The sequence below is a fragment of the Marmota flaviventris genome, chromosome 7, assembly GCF_047511675.1.
Source record: "Marmota flaviventris isolate mMarFla1 chromosome 7, mMarFla1.hap1, whole genome shotgun sequence".
In the NCBI taxonomy this organism is placed as follows: domain Eukaryota; kingdom Metazoa; phylum Chordata; class Mammalia; order Rodentia; family Sciuridae; genus Marmota; species Marmota flaviventris.
The window spans coordinates 60,992,484-61,006,253 of record NC_092504.1 but is presented as its reverse complement, the minus strand read 5'-3'; the positions used below and the strand labels follow the sequence as shown (position 1 = coordinate 61,006,253).

Genomic DNA, 13,770 nt, shown 5'->3' with positions numbered 1-13,770 from the left:
CATGAATCCCATGGGTGATGCTAAAAGTGAAAGTGAATCCTAAATAACTTTAAAGGAAATAAGATTAAACTGTATGTACTGACAAGGAAATAGGTGTTATTTATCAAAGGAAAAACACGTTACAAAACAGTATGATCACTCTTGGGAAGGATTACATGAACACAAGTGATGATAATACATCAGCGTACATGAAAGAAGAGAGCTGGAAAAATCTCCACACCAACAATGGATGACGATTTGGGGGGCCATTAGGATGACATGGGCCATTCCCTCTTTATATCTTTTATTTCTATAAGAGTTAGACTTTTATAATAAATATCATTCCTTTTCAAATGAAAAAAAAATGACAATGTTTAAAAGGCAAAAGAAAAAGCAACATTATCCTGTCACAGATTTTAAATTTTATTGTGTACCGATCTCCTTAAACTGGAGTAGGTAATTAATAATGATGGTAGATAAGCCGAGGCAGAAAATGCCCCTCTGATCTCCTTTCAAAATGATGATAACACACATCACTTTTTAGAATCTCTTTCATCATACCATAAATCCTCCCACAAACCTGTTGAAGTAGATATTTGTGGTTAAGGCTTGGACCTATGTGGTCTTACATCCTTTTTGAATTCTAGCTCTACATCTTACCATCTGATCTTGGGCAAGTTACCAAATTTCCCTGTGCCTCAGCTGATTTACCTGTCAAATAGAACTAATAATAGTCCTTCAAAGGGGTGAGGCTGAATTGGGATACTAAACATAAAATGCTTACAACAGTGACCAGCCCATTGCAAACCCTCAATGAAGTGTTTTGATTATTTCATGCTATGATTATTTTGATCCTCAGTTAGAGAGAAAACGGTGGATACCAATGATATACCTATCTCCATCTCCCCCACCCAAATACCCCACAATCTTGAAATTCATTCCCCCAGACTCTCAATGTGTGGTGCAAGGATTGTTGCTATATATTCCTCCGCAGGTTCCTTGCCTCTAGCACCGCAGGCTCCAGCCTCTCCTGCCTGGCATGCTGGAGTCAGCTCTTCTGAGCTTTCCTTCTTCTTCTTTACTGTTTGGCTTAAACAGCTTCAGTGGTTTTCCACTGCCCAGAATTGACATTTCAACCACCTTTGTCCCTTCTCATTCTGGCCTCACTGTGATGCAGTGATCTGCTTCAGCCACTCGGGTCTGAGCCTTTGCTTCCACTCTTAATCCCACTATCTCAAGATGCAGGAGGAGTAATACTAAAGTCAAGAAGTCTGTCTGATACTCAAATCCAATTACTTCTATTTTGCATTCCTAAAGCACCTCACATCCTGGACCGAGTTCTCATTTGAGACTCAATTATAATCATCCCCACCCTGTTATGTGACTTTGGGGGTGGGAGTTAAGGATATCATATATCAATTTGACAAGCATTTATTGATTAGGCTTTGGGAATTCAGATGGAGAAAACAAACTCCTTGCTCCCACTGAGCTCATGTCTATTAGAAGAGTTAGAAAGTACAAAAACAATTGCTAGCCATGGTTTGCACGTACAAAAGCACACTGTGTCCAAAGATGGAAACAATCACCCAGGAATGAATCGACATGAAAGGCTTGAAGTGTGTGGCTCATCTTTTGCCTCCCATCCAAATTTGCCTTTCCTCTGGCTGATCAAAAACAAGGAGCTGGATCTGAAATAGTTTAAGGTCCTGTCCTACTTAGGCTCACAAAATGACCAGCTCTGACCGGTTTCCCCTCCCCAGCACCAGCCTCTCCCTGGAGTATATTTCCACCTTCCTTTCTACTTAATTCACCTCTATCTGCCTATTTATTTGTTTAAAATGTGAACCGACTGGTCAGGTACAGTAATCTAATTCTGCATTTGATGTGAGGCCAATGCATTGAGGGCATTCAATAAATAATGGTGGTTGGTGTGCCCTTCATAGATCCTGACTGTTTATATCTGGGTCAAGCTGGGATCTCAGGAGGACAGCTCAAGAGACAGCGAACGTAGGATGGTGGAACTCTGAAGACCAAGAAGGCAAATTTGCTCTGATTGCCAGGTGGAGGAATAATACACCTCTGTGTTGGCTTGCTTGGACCCAGCCTGTGACATGCAAATGTTACCTGGGTGAGTCGTTAGGGTGTGTCCTTCTTCCTGACACAGTTTTCCCTGATTGAATCAGGGTAAAAGTACATGAGGGCTTCCACCCTTTGGGCTCACAGGCTGGTGTTTACTTGCCTTCATTAAGGAAATTCTCCTTCCTGTGAGTGGGCGGTTCTGGGAGGGGTGAGACAGGTGTCTGCTGGATGGTCTGGTGTGTCCCAAGGAAGGAAGAGCAGGAAGAAGACAGGAGTCTTTAAATCTTTAAAACCTCATGAGAAATGTGTGTTCACCTGAACATCGGTAGGCCCATCCATCCCATCTACCTATCATGTGAGAGGCAATGAAGATACAAAGGTGAATATTATAGGACCTGGGCCATGGGAGCCGCTCAATAAATACTTAATCAATGATTTAAATTTATGCTTTAGTTTTACTTTGATTACTCTTTCCTACTGGAGGACACTCTATACTTTCTGTATAACAGATATTATCTAGCATATTTCAGTCCACAGTTCAAAGAGGCATCGCAGTCTACCGAAAAAGGATATTCCAGCATGTTCTCTACATTCCTGGATTTAGGTGCTCACTTTCCTCATTTTTAACCTTCTTCCCCATTATCCTTGAATGCCTCCATGTAGCCCTCTGGTTTGACTCACTGGTTTCTCCTGGTCTCTGGGTGGTAACTCTAACACAGATGGTTTTGGGGCAGCACTGGGCAATTGTGACTTGTCCCCTAGCACTCCTCTCCTAAGCTGCCATTTCTCAGACAGCAACAGGCTGGAGAGAAATCAGACGAGTTGGCTCCAGTTCCAGCTAGGTCACTGGCTCTGAGGCACTTTGGCCTCCCTAGCTGCATCTCCCATTCTCCATCTGTAGGATGGCAACGATGCCATCCCGCTCAGAGACAGAGCGAGGGCTGGTGAGCTCATCGCTGGAAAGGATGATGTACCAAGAACAAAGCAATTTCATGAGGTAAAATTCTGATTTTATGGTGCCTCAATACCAGGCCTCACACTGTTCCTGGATTTTCTGCTTCTGTGATTTTGGCACATTCCCTCCAAGGAGGAGGTCTGAATAATGAGCATGACTAGTCTTCTCAAGCACAGACTTACATTTTTAGAATGGAGTTGGCACAAATAAGAACACTGGGTTGGGTTGGCTGCTAATCAAACACTGCCAGCAGGTGAGCCTGGAGCACCTGGTTCAGGGTGCTCCAGGAGAGAGTTTCTTAAAGTGTCACTCAAAGCTGGATTCAATTAATCTACAAATTTGAAAAGGATCAAGTTTCAAAATGAGAAACCAATCTGTACACTTCAAGATGCAGAAATCTTTGCAGTTTACAGCTGCAAGACAAACCACATTCCCCCCCCCCCTCTCTCTCTCACACACACACACACACACACACACACACACACACACACATCAATCAATCAAAGACATCTATGAATTTTTTTTCCCTATAGGGTGTATAAAACAAATTTTTTGAGCATGAACAGTAGAGATCTCTCTGGAAGAAAACTCCTCTCTGTATCTGATTGTAATAATCAAGCATCTGACAAAAATGTTAGCGATGTAACATAAGAGAGCAGCTAAGATCCAAAACCAACACTGTTTTCCCAAACAGAATGGGGAATAGCAAAACCAGCTCCAAGCATGTATGGGTAACCATAATTACTCTTACATCATAATTTTCAAATGTAAGAATGAACAAGAGGATGTTATTTCTAATTTAAAAGGAGAAACTTCCAGAAGTAAGATTCCTTTAGAGAAAAGGCTTTCTTAACTGAAAACCAGCTCCGAGGTGGCTGGAAGGTGAGCTCAATTTCACTCCTGTGTGCCCCTTGAGCACTTCCGTTTACTCGCTGGAGGAAGTTAAGAGGAAAGAGTGCTGTAGTACCATCTCCACACTGGCCACTTTTCCCCAGAAACCCTCGGGCAGGGAGGGATACCAGCTAAAAGGGAGCACAGGCCTCTGCAGGCCTCACTTACGCGTTTTGTTGCCTTCTTGAGTTTTGGGTCCCAAGTCTGGGAAGCACCAGAGCCAGGCAGCCGCCCTTGCTCACCACCATATCTGAAATAGGCCAGCGACGAGAATGGTATGGAGAGGAGAGCAGCCCAGAGGGAAGAGGAAGAGGCTCTTACTCACCATCCACTCAGAGCTGGCACTGGCTGTAAAAACAACAGAACACCCCCAGGTAGGAGCACCTCCCAGCCAGCCACCTTGCCTCATCACCAATTTGCAGTAATCAGCCCTGCTGTGAGCATGAAAGGAAAGCGAGATGGGACCCAAGCAAGTCTTGGAGAAATCCTCGCTTCAGGTGGGCTTCGTGATACCAGGGGCTCTTCCCTGAAGAGTAGGTACCAGAGGTTATGCGTGAATTTATTAGGTACTCAGGAAAGGGCTACTGAATTTTCTGTTTCAGATTGTTTAGAATGTCCCCCTGCAAATGGAGCCAGCTGCCTACTTGGGGTGCCAGCAAAGGTGAAAACAGTTACGTTACTTTCTGTGACCCCCGAAGACCTGGCTGCCTTACAAACATGCGTGGATAACAGTGGTTCTGTCTTCCCCAAAGCCCACTTCAGTATCTACAAAAGGCAAGGGCTTACAAATCCAAGACCAAATGTCCTTTCCTCTCAAAAAGGTGAGGTCGCTTTTAGGATTGGCAAAAGCTTTAGCATCTTCAGAAGCAGTGAATGAACTCTTTCTCTTGGTCTGATCCATGGAGAACTCATGGCCTATGGTCAGACTGTGGGGAGAACTTGTGGGTTAGACGAGACCATTTCTGTATTTCTCTTGAATTTGTTGTTTAAAAAAAATAGCTATACTGCCCTTTTCCTGAAGACCACTTTAGAACTTTGCAGATGAAAGTTCAGGAGAAAATGAGAAGGGATGGTTTTCATGGATGAATTATACCATTTAAAGTTTTTTTTTTCCCATTTAAAGTTTTGAGCTCACTTGGCCTGATCCCACTGTATGCCAGATATTAACCTTTAAGTCCTTTTTAGAGAGGATTTTGACTGAACATTTTTTGCTTTAACACTCATGTCCAGAGTAAAAAGACAGCCAATGTATTGGGAAAAATAACCAATTAATCATCTATTAACATCTTTTGTGAATATAGATATACAGTATCAGATAATTTATTTTTGGATTTTCTTTATAGTTAGTGTCATTTAAAAAAAAAATCAGGATGGAAAAAGCAGAGATCAAGACTCTGTCTGTTGACTCACCTAACAGGCTTGGCAAAAGCTTTCTTTGACTTCCCCAGAAGATATCCTCTTAGGTGTCCAGCTCACCCAACCTGCAATCCTAGTGTGGGGTGTGTGGGATTGCCTGCTTCCACTGAGCTATCCAGATGCCACTCATTGTAGAGATTCAGAGTCATTCAGTCCTGCCAGACCTGACCTCATGACCTGGGAGGGAAAGGCATTTTAGGAGAGGCACTGAGCCCAACTTCATGCATACGCCCTTTCAGGGTACTCTCTCAGACTCAGCCAGGCTGAAGTCCTTGGTGCTGGTTCCTAATCCCTAGGCCTAGTGAGGAGGGTGTTTCCACAGTGCAAACTATTGAGGAGTGTTGACTGAAGACATTCCCACAACTTCCAAAGCTTGGATTCGCCCTTTGAATGCACAGATTTGGCATTCTGGGTAGAATTTTCTAGTTGTTCCGTTAGTAAATCTCTCGTGGCTGGCTAGTAATTGTGGGGCACCACCAGTTTCTGAGGACCCTGGGCAGATCCTTCTTCCCCCACATTGTAAAGGAAACACAAAATTTCTCCTATGAAGAAGAGAAAAGGAGCCTCCATCATTCAAAGTAGCCTCGCTTTTTCTCAAAACATAATGATTGTTCTGATGTTCTTTTTACTGCCACAATTCCACTCCTGAAGATATTACCAGGTGGGGCCACACCCTCAATCTCTATGTTTTCATTAGACCTAAAAAAAAGGGAGGGTGGGGGAAATAGAGCAGTTTGGGGTTTGGTTTCAGACTCTATGGTCTGATCTTTCCATGGTATGCTCATTCAGAGAGGCACCATCAAACTCCTGATCAGAAAACTGGTTACTTAAAAGTGTATATTATAGAAGTATCTTTGCTCTCATCCAGGAATGAACTCAAAGACCATCATTACAGGTAAATGGGACTGCTAGACACATTAGGAATGGTGATTTAAATCTACTGATAGTTTTATCTTCAAGTAAAAGTCTACTTCTGAGTTTCCAGATGGACTTTATGTGAAAGTGATCATTCAGAATGTCCATTAAATAATGACCAATTTGTTTCCTCTTGGATTCCTACTGGTGGGGGTATTTATGAAACAGGAATCTGTGTTGTGAAGTCTGCTAAAAGATTTTAAAATAGGTGGGTGTTTCTTCAAATATATGTTACATGGCACCTCAACCAAAATAATGAGTAGTGTCTTGAAATTTTAGAATGTCCATAGAAGAAAATAAGCTTCTGACAAAATAAAGGGGGACAACAATCACACATTCTGCCTATTTATAAACAGTGCTCAGGTCAAAGTGGTCAGGAATTAAAAAGGGTTCTCCGGAACCCCTTTAAAGAATTGGATTTAGGTTCATGAGGCATTATTCCTGTTCTTATTGCAAAAGTCTACAACCAAGGACCAGAAGGCTAACTTTCACAGAGGCACCATGGTGAACACCCACAGATTATACACAGGACAGGAGTAGTTTCTCTCATGCCAGCATTTTAGGATTGATCTGATAAACAAATCAAACACCAGAAGTTTCTGTGGAGTTCTGCCGTGTGCTTCTGCCAAGGAATCACATATCTTGAGTTGCTCCTATGGTCAGAGAGCCATGGAATTTCTCAGAGCACCTGAGGTTACTCTGATTTAAGAAAATCATGAGAATCTGGAGAGAAAATTTTGTTTGTTATTTCTTTTTTTTTTTTAATTTTTCTGTTTTGTTTTCTTGTATTAGGCATTGAACCTAGGGTGCTTTATCACTGAGCTATATTCCCAGAACATTTTTATTTTTTATTTTGAGACAAAGTCTTGCTAAGTTGCCCAGGCTAGCCTCAAACATTCGATCCTCCTGCCTCAGCCTCCCAAGTAGCTGGGATTATAGGTATGTACCACCAGGAGCCTGGAGGGAAAAGATCTTTGAGGATTTCTCAGGAGTGACTCTGATCAAAGTCCAAGGGTGAGTAGCTATAAAATGATGGTGTTCCTTTTCTCCAGAGGTCTTTACCTGATTTAAGCAGGATAGAAGGCCTTTAGAAGAATCACAGTTCTCTAAATTCCACATTTCTAGAATTCTAGAGCCTTGGAGGGCAGGTCTGGCTGTCTTTGTACCAAGATGTAGAAATGAATGTTTTCATTAAGGGATTAGAAACTACTGTTTTTGCTAGGTACAGTGGTGCACACTTGTAATCCCAGCAGCTCAGGAGATTGAGGTAGGAGGATCTTGAAGTTCAAAGCCAGCCTCAGCAACTTAGTGAGTCCTAAGTAACTCAGTGATTCCCTGTCTCTAAATAAAATATTTTAAAAAGGGGATGTGGTTTAGTGGTAAAGCACCCCTGGGCTCAATCCAAAAAAACAAAACCTGACCAGCTCCTGTCAGATTCCAAAATGAAGAGGTAGGCAATAGCTTTCCTAGGAGAAGAGATTCCACTTTCTTCTCTCTCTAAAGGGAAGATTATAATTCCCCCTATTGGGTTGATGAATGAGTGAGTGATCCTTGAGTTAGCAGAAGATGGTGCTACCACCCAATGACCACATCAATGAGAGAGGACAGTCAGAGGCAGCATGACTAGGGTGACACAGTTAGAGTCCTCTTCTACCTTTAGCTTGGCCACTTTGAACACATCTAATTGTAGTCTTCCTGGGTAGTTGAAAAGACAGAAATCTTAAGATTAGAATATCAGCTCAAGAAGAACAGGTTTTGTCCGTTTCCCCTAGTCTTGCTGTATATTGTATTTGAAATAATGCCTGGCACATAATAGGTACTCAATAAATATTTGCAGGGTAAATACAATGATTCTAGAATTAATGGAGAGTTGAAACTACTCTCGGGGAAAGATGTGGAAATGCCACAAGAAGGTTCCTAAAGGGATTGATGCCAGGGCTTTGTGCATGCAAGACAAGCACTCTACCAACTGAGCTATCTCCCCAGCTCACTTTTATTTTAAAGTGTGTATACATGTTAATATAGTTGGGCTCTCTCTATATATATTTAAAACCTTGGAAAGTAAAGTCAACTTTTGAAGAACAAGTTAACTCTCACATATAGGAAATACTATTGGCGATTTTATTTTATCATTTGGAACTTGAGATGCTTTCTCTATTTGCAACACTGCAGATGAAGAGCTTAGAATTCGATAAATTATAAACCTAATGAGGCTTCTAACTCCTCTAGCCAGTCATTAGCTGCCAGGAAATGATCACTGTTACTTAATTATAAGATGAAACTAACCATTGAGAAATGCTGAAAGTGATCCGATTGGCCCAGAGAGCAAGGACTAATTCCACAGGCATGCCCTGTACATACCAATTAGAGCCGCATCATCCACAGCGAAATGCCCATGCCACTGGCTATGTTCTATGTTGTCATTTTTAGATTAACAAAATCTGAACGAAAACAATCTCAGTTCTACAGCACTTCCCAGGCACCCATTGAGAGGTAGGCCTTTCTAATTTAAAGGACGATGTATCCTCTTATGGGCTTATTCCTCGGGAAATATCCTTTATTCTCACTTTGACCCAACCCCAAAAAGAGACAGTCTGAAAGATAATAAAGACAACCACTAAGGGGTTTTCATGGCTCTCAGGTAGAAAAATATTAAGAAGCTTTCCAAAAGAAAAGTGTATATACATGGAACTTTTATTCCACTTTGAGGGGCAATTCATTGGCAGAGGGAAATGAGTGACAGGGGAGAGTAATGCACAGACCAGCATCCCATCAGTGCAGCCTCTATTGTTATGAAGATCTCACACACACACACACACACACACACACACACACACACAACTATCAGGGGTTTCCAGGATACAGCTTTCAATTCCAGCTGAATGCATTATAGTTTTATGTGATTTTATGCCAATAGTGGTTTGATCAGATGCCATCTGCTTTTCCTTCTGAAGTACCCCTTCCATTTGCCTGGAATTAAAGGATAGTTTGTTGATTGGCATCAAGGGTCTAGAGCTCCTAGGCTGCCTGAGTTCTAATCCCAACACTGCTATTTAAGCTTTTGGTATTTTGCATTTGACTGAGAAGAGACAAACACAGAGAAAATTAATTTTTTTTTTTTTTTTTTGCTGAAACACGGGGACTCCCTCCCCCAACTTAAGTACAAGGTAAGTTGCAAGTTTTCAATTATAAATGGATTGCCTGGAATTTAGAAGAAGCAGTGTGAAAATTAAATGAGCAAATATACCTTTTAAACAGCATATGAAGTGCTCTATTAAATGTGAGTTTTTATTTTATCTCCTTTTAATGTATTGAAGGGGACAGACTCAAGCAATTAGTGTCAAAGAAGAGCTAAGACAGCATGGATAAACATCAAGGGACTCCATGAAAGCCTGATCCTCCCATGTAGACACAGAAGATCAAATTCCCTAGAAATGTGTGTAACTTTCAGTTCACTGTTTTACAGCTTAAGATTTTGGAGACTTTCCAACAACACGACAAATGGCTAGCTAACAGGGCGACAGAAACCACAACTATGAATACACCGTCTGCACTGGTCTCCATTTTGTCACCTCTCATTCTCTCTTCAACCCACTGCAGCTCAGCTCTCACCCCTGTCCGCCCCAGTGATGGATCTTCTCAAGGTCGCCATCTTTTCCATCTTGCCAAGGTCAATAATTTGAGCTTATTCCACGGGATCCTTTAGCAACAGCCCTGACTGCAGCAGACCATCCCCTTCTCCACACACTTTCTTACCTTGACTTGTACAACACCACACCATTCTGCAGTTTTTCTCCCCTCTCCCAATGCACTGTTCCTTCTAAACAGCCTTTGCTAAGGCCACCTCCTCTTTGGGTTGATGTGTCCCAGGGCTAATTCTCTGTATCCTTTCTCTTCCCTATTTACATTCTGTCCTCAGGAAAATGATTCCAGTCTTAGGACCTTAAATATTACTTATGTGTTGATGACTCTCCACTTGACCTCTCAGCTTTCTCTCACTCTCTCCCTTGGGATTCTAAAGTTTTATATCCAACTACCCATCCAGACAGTCAATGGGTATATCAAACATATACCTGAAGGAAAACTCTTGATTCTGCTCTTCCTCAATAACCTCCCCCAGCTCACCACTCTACCCTCCAAACTTGCTGTTCCTTAGTTTTTCACATCTTTTTTTTTTTTCCAGTTTTATGACTTTTTTTCCCAATTGTAGCTGGACACAACAACTTTATTTTATTTGTTCATTTTTATGTGGTACGGGGCATTGAACCCAGTGCCTCACACATGCTAGGCAAGCACTCCACCACTAAGCCACTGCCCCGGCCCAGTTTGCCACATTTCACTCATGGTCCCATTATCACTGTAGTTGTTCAGACAAAACCTGTGTCTCCTTCATTATTCTTTCTATTAATCCTTTTATTCAACTCATCTGCAGATCTCTTGTTCTTATGGGTCTTAACTCATCTCTTCGACCATCTCCGGGGCCATTTCAGGGGCAAGCAACCATCATTCCTTGGATTAGAATAGTAATTGCCCAAATGATCTCCCTCTCTGCTTCTGCTCTTGGCCTCATACACTCTATTTTCAAAAGGGGATCTCAGTCTTGTTTTAAATCACGGGCTTTGGGATAATCTTAGGAAGATTGCTGGTTTTCTTGGTGGTTGATTTTCAGGGAGTTTAAGGTAGACCTTCTCAAATCCTTGTCACCTTCCTCAGCATAGACAGAATGCAAACAATAGAGACCATGCTGGATAAAATCTCATACAGTGGCTATCTCACAGGCACCTGTATAAGACCTGAAATTTTGGTTCCCTAGAACATTAGAACTAATTCAGTCACATGTCCCTGAAGATATGGCTGTTGGGTTATGTCTTATTCTTAAAAAAAAAAAAAAAAAAAAAACCTCTCATTTTGGAGGACCTGTCTAATGTCACCAGTCTAACACCATTTTTTTTTTCTTTTTGGTGATGCTGACCTAACACCACTTCTTAAGCTTCATATGGACCTGGGTTTTCTCCCTGCAGGCTATCCTCTAGAAGGTCCTGGACTTACCTGCTGAGATGATTCTGGAAGTTGGGAGAAAGTCTGAGAAAAAATGTTCAGAGAAAAAGCTTATACTAGCATCCGCCAAAGTGGTATAATCCTAACAGTAGCAAATAACAAGATATGGCCCATGCGCTATGCCATGTCTATAGAACTCTGGGAAACACAATTGTAGATTCATTGTGTTGGCAATTCCTTATCATTTGGTCTTTTTGGAAAGACTTGCAACAACTTAAGTTAAAATCTCAAAATTCTGTGAATGCTCTCTATGATCACCAATTTAAGAGTGGGACGAGTGTTATCGGGGTGGCCCATCAGCTAATGTATCATCATGTTACATACAAAGGACAGTGTTATGAAATGACAGGTGCAAACACCCAATGCCTGACAACATGATGGTGCTTTTACCACAAAGGAAAAACATACTGCCAAGAACAGGGACTTTGGAGCAAAGAGATAAAGTTTCAAATTTCATATCTGTCATTTATAGGTCATGATAGTCAAGACATTTTTTGACGAAGACATTTCTCTGAGCCTCAATTCTTTCCTCTGGGAACAGGAACAATATCACCCACCCATTGAGGTATGTAGAGATCAGAGATGATGCAAGTAAAAAGCTTGGCAATGAATCTATATAAATGGTAGCTGCATTGGGTGATTCCCCCTATGCCACACTAAGACTTTCTTTCTTCTTTTATTTGGGGGGAGGGGCAGGGCAGGGTCTCATTAAGTTGCCAGGCTAGCCTCAAACTTGTAATCCTCCTGCCTGGCTAAGATTATATTTCTTAATCCCAGAAATTTTTTTTAACTGAAAACTCTGTTACCATCTGAAAATTTTCTTATCCATACAACTTGAGGATGCATTGATGGTAAATAGTATTTGAGAAAGACAATGGATACACACACTTAAAAAGAAATAGTTTAAACCAGGTATAATGGTACATATCTTATCCCAGCTACTTGGGAGACTGAGGCAGGAGGATTGTAATTTGAGGCCAGCTTGGGTAGCTCAGTGAGACCTTGTCTCAAAATTAAAAATAAAAAGGGATATGGGAATAGCTCAGTGATAGAGCACCCTTGGGCTCAATCCATAGTAGTGTTAAAAAAAAAAAGTGTGTGTGTGTGTATGTGTGTGTGTATGTGTGTGTGTGTGTATGAATATTTTAAAGAGGAACAGTTTTAAGTCACCTTTTCAGTGGAAATGTAGCAGTGAACGTCCTTTGTGAAGCTTGTGTACTGTAGTTAAACACCAACAATGAACATTCAAGCAAGTGGGATTAATGTAGCAGACAATCTTCTCCTAATTGCATAAAAAATAAGGGGCAAAGTTTAAAATAATTTAAAATAATTACCTACAGATGGAAAACCCCACGATCATCTTTACCACTTAAAGAGGATAATTTTTCTTTCTTTTGATTTCCTGGCATAGAATGCTACTTGATTTAGTGCTAAATGAGAAAAACAGCACTATGTAGACTCATATGAGAGCACAGCTCTTTTGTGCTACCTTTAACCCATAAGGGGCTGAGTCTGCAGAGTTATGAAACATCCGAGGATACAATCTTCTTCTCTGCTCTATGCTCTCCATCAATAAATTCAAAGGTCAAGAGATTTCTTTGCATGTAAAGCAAGCTGAGTGACAACAAAACTCAACTGAGCCTTAAACAAAAATTTACTGAACACCTACTATATACCAAGCACTGTGGTAGGCTCTAGTTCAATGGTGAATAAAATGCACATGGTCTCTGCTCACAAGTTGGTGTTTAAAAGGGAAGAGAGAGAAATTTATGATAAGATGTGGTTAATCACAGGAATAAATAAAGATATGATGTTATGGATATACTCATAATTAGGGAGGGGAGAACCTGGATTCTAGTTAGACAAATAGCATGTACAAAGGCAAGAAGAGGGAAGAAGCATGGTATTGCTCAGAAACTGAAAGTGGTTCTGGTAACTGGAGTACTTGTGCAGTAGGACAGGAAGGAGGCCCTCAGGTATGAGGCTGGAGAGACAAACCTGAATACTGTGCAGAAATCTTGATCTTATCTTGAGATATAAAGGAGATATGGAGCAGTGAGGGTTTCAAGTAATGCAAGAAAGACAGAGGGAGAGTCAGGGGAGAGAGAAGTTGAGACTCACAGTTAAAAACAGCAGGTTGAGGATAGAGCTCAGTTGGTAGAGTGCGTGCCCTGCATGTACAAGGCCCTGGGTTCAATTCCCAGCACCACCAAAAAAAAAAGAAAAAGGAAAAGAAAGAAAAGATTGGTCTTATATCATCATCCAAGTAAGAAGAATGTTCTCTTGTATTTCATTTTGGCATAGCTGTATAAAACCAAATAGTTAGCTATTTGGAGCTAGGTAAAAAATTTTAAAATAAACATTCAAGGCCTGTTGCATCAGGAAATTTAAAACCATGTTGAACAGCAGCTATTAGAATTTATTTTTGGATTAACCAAGCTGAAAATGTAGCCATGCTGCCATTATAATTTGGATAC

At 41.2% G+C, this 13,770-nt stretch overlaps 1 long non-coding RNA gene across 2 annotated transcripts in view; it reads left to right on the top strand.

Moving 5' to 3' along the window:
• Positions 1–13,770, top strand: part of LOC114096335 (uncharacterized) — a 31,897-nt gene that overhangs the window by 17,116 nt on the left and 1,011 nt on the right. The window contains exons 2-4 of one of the 2 annotated variants that reach the window (XR_003583403.2): positions 1,923–2,107; positions 9,702–9,905; positions 11,766–11,858. This is a non-coding gene — a long non-coding RNA (uncharacterized lncRNA). The remainder of the gene's footprint in view (positions 1–1,922; positions 2,108–9,701; positions 9,906–11,765; positions 11,859–13,770) is intronic. The other variant, XR_011707980.1, reaches the window with a different exon arrangement.